This window comes from Nothoprocta perdicaria, unplaced genomic scaffold (assembly GCF_003342845.1).
Source record: "Nothoprocta perdicaria isolate Ctin4 unplaced genomic scaffold, notPer1 scaffold_217, whole genome shotgun sequence".
Taxonomy (NCBI): Eukaryota; Metazoa; Chordata; class Aves; order Tinamiformes; family Tinamidae; genus Nothoprocta; species Nothoprocta perdicaria.
Genome location: NW_020455390.1, coordinates 1251411 through 1258631, shown reverse-complemented (window position 1 = coordinate 1258631; position 7221 = coordinate 1251411). Strand labels below are relative to the sequence as shown.

General features: G+C 54.1%; 1 long non-coding RNA gene across 1 annotated transcript; it reads left to right on the top strand.

Annotated features, from left to right (window-relative positions):
* Positions 1-4995: 4995 nt before the first annotated feature.
* LOC112946773 lies at positions 4996-5872 on the top strand. Its single transcript, XR_003249297.1, has 2 exons — positions 4996-5054; positions 5770-5872. It is a non-coding gene; the product is annotated as an uncharacterized LOC112946773 (long non-coding RNA).
* Positions 5873-7221: the final 1349 nt, after the last annotated feature.

Here is a 7221-nt window from a genome sequence, read left to right as displayed (position 1 = left end):
GCTGCGCAGGGATCCCAGACAGCTGCTTGGCGGGGGCGTAAATGAAATGGAATGAAATAATAAAATAAAATAAAATAAAATAAAATAAAATAAAATAAAATAAAATAAAATAAAATAAAATAAAATAAAATAAAATAAAATAAAATAAAATAAAAATACTCCCAAATTAAAAGCCGGATGGCCCTGGCAGCCGTTTCCAAGAGTTCACCCGGCTGCTGCAGTGGGAATCCAGCCGCCGGTGCTCTATCCCGGCGCGTGGCTGAGCCCGGCTCAGCGGGAGCCTGGAAACGTGAGCGGGATGTGCCGGCAGAAGGCCATAATGCGGCGGCCGCGGCTGCGGAGCGGCCCTGGCGCCGGGGAAGCAGGTGGTCTCACAGAACAGCCCGCCTGTGTCGGGAGGGGTCAGGGATAAAGGCCCTGGGAGCACCGTGGCCATGAGGCCCTTTGTCAGGAGAGCGGCTATTGTCAGGCGCAGAAGGCGGCCGGCGAGCCGCAGGCCTTGACTAAGCGGGCTGTTTTCACGCCAAGACTTTTTTTATTATTATTATTTTCTATGTGAAGCAAGAGCTGCGGATCACGGATCACTCTAAGAAATGGGAGTTTGATGGGAAACGCCAGATTTTCTCCCCGGCTGCCGCTGGACCGCACCGATGAGGCAGCTGGAGGCGGCTGAGCTGGAAGAAAACGCGGCTCCCTCGGGACCCCCCTGCCTCCTTGGCGGCCTCCCGTTCCCCAGGAACAGCGGGATGCAGCGTGGGCAAGCTCGCGGCCTTCCCCGGAGCAGCAGCCATGTGCCAGGCTGCCCCCTTGGCCCATCCCGGCCAATCCTGGCCCATCCCGGCCTGTCCGGCCCAGGGGCACATGGGCCCCGGGGCCACATTCCTGGGCCGCTGTTTGTTGCCCTCCCCGTGGCCCGTTGCCATGGCGATGCGGATTCCAGGCGTGCGGAGCCCCATTCCTCCGGGTCTCCTTGGAGGAGAGCTGGGCTCCCCCCCCCGCTCCGCCTTCCCTCCACGCTGGCTCTCAAAGCGGGGACCCCAAGGCCCCGCTCGCCGCCCCCTGCCCGCTCCACCGCCCCCAAGGCCTCGCTCAAGATGGTCCCTGTGAAAATTCCCCCATTTCTCGGCCGCTCTGCATTTTGCCTTCAGAAATCCAATGCCGTGGATGTGGCCGGGGGATCCCCCTGCCTGCATTTCCCAGCTCCTCCTGAGCCCACAGAGCGGTGCGGGAGGCGATGGTCAATCCCAGCTCCATGAAACGCCAGGAGACGCCAGCCCGGGGGCAAGGAAGTGTCTTGGAGATGCAGCAAGTCGGGGCGAAGGGCTCCTAATTCACCCTTCATAGCCAAGGTAGGAGCTCAGTTGATGCCCTGCAACTTAAGAGCTGGAAAAAGGGAATTTAATGCTTGGAAAACACTCTTTATAGTCATTGGTGGAGACAAGAAACATGTCCCGCTGGCTGCAGCAAAGACGTGCGGCAATGGGCAGCCCAAAGGGGATGTGCTCACATTGGAAAGCCAAAAGGRATCCTAAGGAATTGGGCTGCAAACTGAACCTTCAGCTACACACACTACAGGGCACGGGAAACACAACTGAGGCAAACAGGGGTATAAATGCACCTTGGGTACAGACACCGGGTTATAAAGTGCAATCCTGCTGAATCAGGACGGGGAGAATAGCAAGCTCCAGCCAGTTACCCAGGGTGAAAATTATTCTTTTTCCAGCCACTCCTGCTGCCACACGATATCCTGCTCCATAGAGCGCCACTGCGTAAGAACGGGCCAAGCGGTCAAACGCGCGCTAGTCATAGGGAGCTATGTTGGCAGATTGAGTCACGTCGAGCGGGATCATCCCCCAGGCAAAGGATTCCGAGGGCTGGCGACCGAATGCGGCCGCGTGGGCTCGTCCCGCCGGTTTGGGAGCGCTGCACTCCCAGGCCGTGCTTTAAATCCCTCCTCCTGGCAACCGGGAGCCGCTATCGCGCGTTACGCGCGCCCTCTCCTGGCCTCCGTGCGCAGCTGGCCCCCGGGCCCTCCGGCCACAGCGCGCCCTCCCCGGGCCTCCTCCCCGGGACACCCTATTCTGCCTTGAAAAGATATTTACTTTGCATTGCTTTTTCTTTTACAAAATCAGGGACTGAAGGAATGGGACACTGCACTCCAAGTTAGACTGCGTCACCACCATCATCATCTGTCYCAAAATAATGAGTCAAGAGGACAAAAGAGAAAATGGATCTCTCCTAGAAGGCTGCATTTCTTCCCCACTGCCATGCAATTTACGTCAAGGCGTAGCCATCTAAAGCCASGGGGAAAGGACGCGACTCCTTCAAAGCGCGTTGAGTTCCTACACCCAAAGGAGCTCCCTTGGGCCTCTCCTTCGTGTTGATCRTGCAGSCCTTGGCTCTGAGCGCTCGGTTGCCGAGGGCCCCGGGTGTCGCGGGCGGGTGCGGCCCCGGTGCCGGCCGAGCTGCCGCCCGTGAGCTCACAGAGGGCCCCGCTGCCGCCGCCCCGCGTGGCGCCGCTTTGTGAGGTGCTCTGTGCTGCGCTGCCGTGTTTCACGTGCGGCAGATCGTGCTGGAGCGGCGCGGCGAGCGGTGCTGGAGCGCTGGGGTGTCCTGAACGGTGCCTTGTGCTGCCTTGCACTGGGAAGCGCCGCGGTCTCGCTCTGGGAAGCGCCGCGGTCTCGCTCTGGGAAGCGCCGCGGTCTCGCTCTGTGGTGCAGAGCACAGAGCTGCCCCTGCAGACGCCGCTCGAGCAGCTCCTGTCGGCGGGCTCTGGCGGGTGGTGCCAATGGGCAGCATGGTGGGAGCGCGGGGTGCRTCCACCCYGGGGCGTCMCCTCCTGCTGCTGCTTGGCCTCCTGGTGTCCCTGTGTGTGCGGGACACCTGGGCTGCTCCGTGGGTAGCTCCAGGCCCAGGTAGGGCAGGCAGAACGGGACAGTGCGGAGGGCCAGGGCCACAAGAGGCACCTATTGGATTGCAGGGCAGTGGTGGTGGGTGCCAGGCCCGGGGCAGCTCCCTGTGGCTCGTGGGACACAGAARGAGAGGCAATACGGGCTGGGTGGGATGGGTGCAGGGGCTGGGCCTAGAGCAGCACCAGGCRCTGCACAGCAGGACCTCTTGTCCCCAGATGTGAATCCAACATTGCCTGCTGGGGATGGTGATTCTGCTCCAGAGGCCTCCATTGACCCATCCCTGCACCCTGGAGGTGAGTGCTCTGGGGACGCTCCCTGCAACGCCTACAAGCTGCCRTTAGCTCAGGCTTCTGGGGTCTTTTTTGGCCATTTGCTGGATGGGGAGCTGCTAACAGGAGACCCTGTTTGCACCTTGGCTTCGTTACAGATTTGGTGTTTGTGGATTACCCAGCTCCTCAGCTGGGTGGTGAAACAGAACCTCCAGGTCTCCCTGAGGGTACGTAGTCGATTCTCCCTCCTCATAAAGTGTAGGAGCTTTCTTTGTGCTCCTTTCTTCACGTGAAATTGTACTTCCTACTTGCTCTTCAGATGGTTCTCGTGCTTCAGGGCCACAGGGAGACCCCAAGGGTGAGTTGTGAAGCATTTCTTGGCTTTGAGAGCTGCCTGCCAGGYGCAGATGCTCCYKGYCCCTCCACAGCTCTGAGATTATTGACCAACCTACGTGTCCCATKTSATGAYGTGACCACCCCTTCCATTCMYTCTAAACTGCTTGATGAAAGAGTTGGTASCATTTTGTATGCAATATTTCTTGCTGCTTTCAAGCATGCTGCAAAGTCCTCAGGCTTCCTGGGTAAAAGATCCCAGCCTGCATGAACTCCGGGGAGTCCTTTCTCCTGGCCCTTCTGTGGCTGCTGGTTTTGAACCCTTTCCATGCTTGTGTCCACTAAGAGTTTGCAAGGTGCTCCTACGTGAAAGGGTAATTCAAGGGCTCTTCTGTCTTTCTCTGTGTTATAATTTTATGCCTCCTGATCTTATTCTGTACCATTTAAATGCCAAGAAGCCTATGGATCTCCATGTAATGGGCTTCATTCTCATATATTTGATTACAAATATGGCTGTAGCTGACGGACAAGTGCCTTTCTTGATTTGAACCTGGAAGTGAGTAGTCATCAACTACCCCTTGAGCACTTTTTAGTTAGTAGCGCATTCCGGATGAAGCCAAGGTCTGCAGCACAAATCTCCTGAACAAAAAGGGCTGCAGAACAGCTGGGCGTAGCGCTGGGTCAGTCTTCCCCTGAACAGTAGGATCCTGCGCGTGAGCAATGTGGTCCTCCATGTGTAGGTCGTCTGTGTGTTTCTACCTCTGGTGATGGGTGGCTATTGCACAGTACCTCGAAGCTGGATATTGAGAGATGCCAGCCTGGCCCTCCTGCAACTAGGGACCTCACAAAGTACATGGGTGACCCCCATTCGCCTCCCCTTCAGGGCAGGTCACTTATGGAGATCAGTCACAGTGCCTAATCAAAACTTGCCTGTGTTTGCTTACAGACATGGCTGCAGGCAGTGCCCTTCCATCTTCCCAGSYSRWTCCCATGTCTGAGCCTCCGGAACCTGCCAGGAGTAAGTGGGGGAGATGGATTCCCTCCCADCAATGAGCCTTTTGTTTCAGTGTTTCATGCATAGCCCATGTAGGTTACATCCTTTTACAAGGCTTGCATGTCCAAAAGAGCAGCACGGGCTTTGGGAGGGCTTCAGGGATGTGCAGAGGGTGGCCCCCCGGCCTCCTCTAGCCTTGTGCTTCTTCCAGTGCCTACAGCAAAGCCAGAAGCCTCCTGGGGCTTGAGGCTACAGCTAGGCTGCTCTCCACCATGCSCTGGCACTTCTGGCCTGCTTAGATTTATACCCAGATGGTGCCCGTGCACCTGCCTGGTGAGTGTTTGAAAAGTACTTGGGAGAGAGAGGATCCTATAAGAGCCTGGTGTGTTGCCCGTCGCATTCACTACCATTCAACTCTGAAGAAACCAATGGAAATAGATAACTGGAGCCATTTCCATGTATTTCATGTTACAGATGTTCCCATAGGATACAGAGTTCTACCTTCTCATCTGGACTCTGATTTTGATTCTCTGGGCAGCCCTGCAGGTGAGTCCTCACTACTGCTTTATTCCCAGGGAGCCACGTCCCGACCTCAAGGCCAGAAGGTTTCTCCACAGCTCAGAGAACTCAGACGTACACGTGTCCCTGGTCATTTGAACATCTCTTTCTATTCACTGCACCTCCCTTGCAAACACGTACATCGCAACAGGCATTTCCCCCTTTTTATCCTSTGTGTGCAACTCCTGCTGTTCCTGGAGGCAGCACTGTTTCAGCTTCTCAGAGGCTGGAGCCTTTCGTTGACACTCCGAGACGTTTCAAGAGCAGCTATTGTATTTTCCTTGACCTTCTTCTATTCTCTTCTCTTCTCCGTCCTCTCTTCTCTTTCTTTTTTCTTTTTTTCTCTTTACTACTTTCCTTTTACCTTTTTGTTTTCCTTTTTTTTCCTTTCTTTTAGGAGTATTTCTGAATTCTTGTTTCTTGTTTTTGTATTTGATTGCTCCCTCGGTGATTCTAATATTCCAAATATATGTGCTCACCCTCAAGCATTGAGCTACACCTAGGGGTAGTGTTGGCTCATGCATTTGGGGACCAGTGTCTCTCATGACAAATGTAAATCAAGACAATTGTCCTCTAGTGGAAAGATGCTGGAATCAGTGATCAAAACGCCCAGGAATCTAAAATAGTCTGTGATTCCCAAACCCCATGAGATTAGGAATACTGCACAACCCACTGTTGAATGGGATTGTCTCCTTTCCTCCAGGGCTTGGTGGTGACAATAAAGAGGCTGCAGAGCCTAAATCTCTTCGAACATACTATTTGATCTTCCCTGGTGTGATCTCAGGATCCATGCTGTTTGGGATAGTGATGACTTGTCTGTGTGTTTACCGGAGGAAGGAGAGGAAAGCGTAAGTTCCTTTCTTTGCAACATTCTTCATATTTCCTATCTTTTAGCAAGCAAGCGTGTGATACTGTACTGTGGAGTGCCTGGCATGCTGTTGGGAGAAACCTGYTGGGACATCTGCTCTGAGCWTTCCTAGGGGGACTCTTCCTTGCCCGCGAGGACTCCTTCCTGAAAGCCATTCTTGTCTTGTCTTTGCAGAGSAGCAGTGCCACCCAATCCTGCCGCTGCCTCCAATGAGGAAGACCCCACAACAGAGGAAGGCAGAGCAAAGGCAGGAGCACCAAAAAGAAATGATGAGCTTGTTACAGAACATGAAAATGTCAGCAAGAGCTCCAATCAGCCTCCAGCGCCTCCTCTGAAATAAATCAAGATTATGTTGTCTAACCTGGTGCAAGCYCTTGGCTCTTTGGGATCTTTGTGTCTGGGTGCAAGGCACGGTGATTACGGGATGAGGGAGAGGAGGTGTCAGAGAGTTGCCCTTCATCAAGGGTGCCCTTTGTCCCATCATCAATGCAGTTTCACAGCCTGGGCTGTCATTAAGGTTTCTCCCGTGCAAATGGGGAGTGCAGAGGGACTCACTGGGACGGCTCCACTGAAGGCTGGTGGATATTGGCACCGAGGGAGGAGGAGGGATGGCCAGGCAGCACTGAGCARTGAATGARAGTAGCACCTAGGTGGGAGCAGAGGCTGAGGTGGGGGGGAGCTCAATGGTCTTCCATGCACAGAACCTACAGGTCTTGAAGTAGGGCAAAGCCAGAGAGGGTTGGTTAGGAAAGAGCAAGAAGGACTCTGCCAGCCCCACATCCATGGATGGGCTGTACCCAAGAGCGCTGAGGCTCCTGGTGGATGTTACTGCTAGGCCACTCTCCATCRTCTTAGAAAGGACATGGAGAACAGGAGAGGCACCAGAGAGCCGGGAGAAAGCCAGTGTCACACCAGTGTTGTTAGAAGCTCAAGAAGGCAGCCCRGGCACTTCCGGTCAGTCTCATCTCCACCCCTGAATAGGTCCTATAATCCTCCTGTTGAGTCCTACCATCCTCCTACAATTCCGTCCTTTCCTACAATTCTCCTGTTGAGTTCTGGAGGGACAGAAAGCTTGAGAAATCCACAGATTGCCTTGCAATCACATTCAAGGACACAAACATAAAAATAAAAGCTTTTTAATTTCCCTTTTTTTTTTTTTTCTTTAATATACCTTCACAAGTTTTCTGAAGTTTTGGGGTTGCAAACTCCAGGCCCCTTTTGTGTAATGTGAATAATGCCACAAAAGCCTGAAGAGCCACTCTGTGCAGTGGCTTTGTTCCTCTGCCA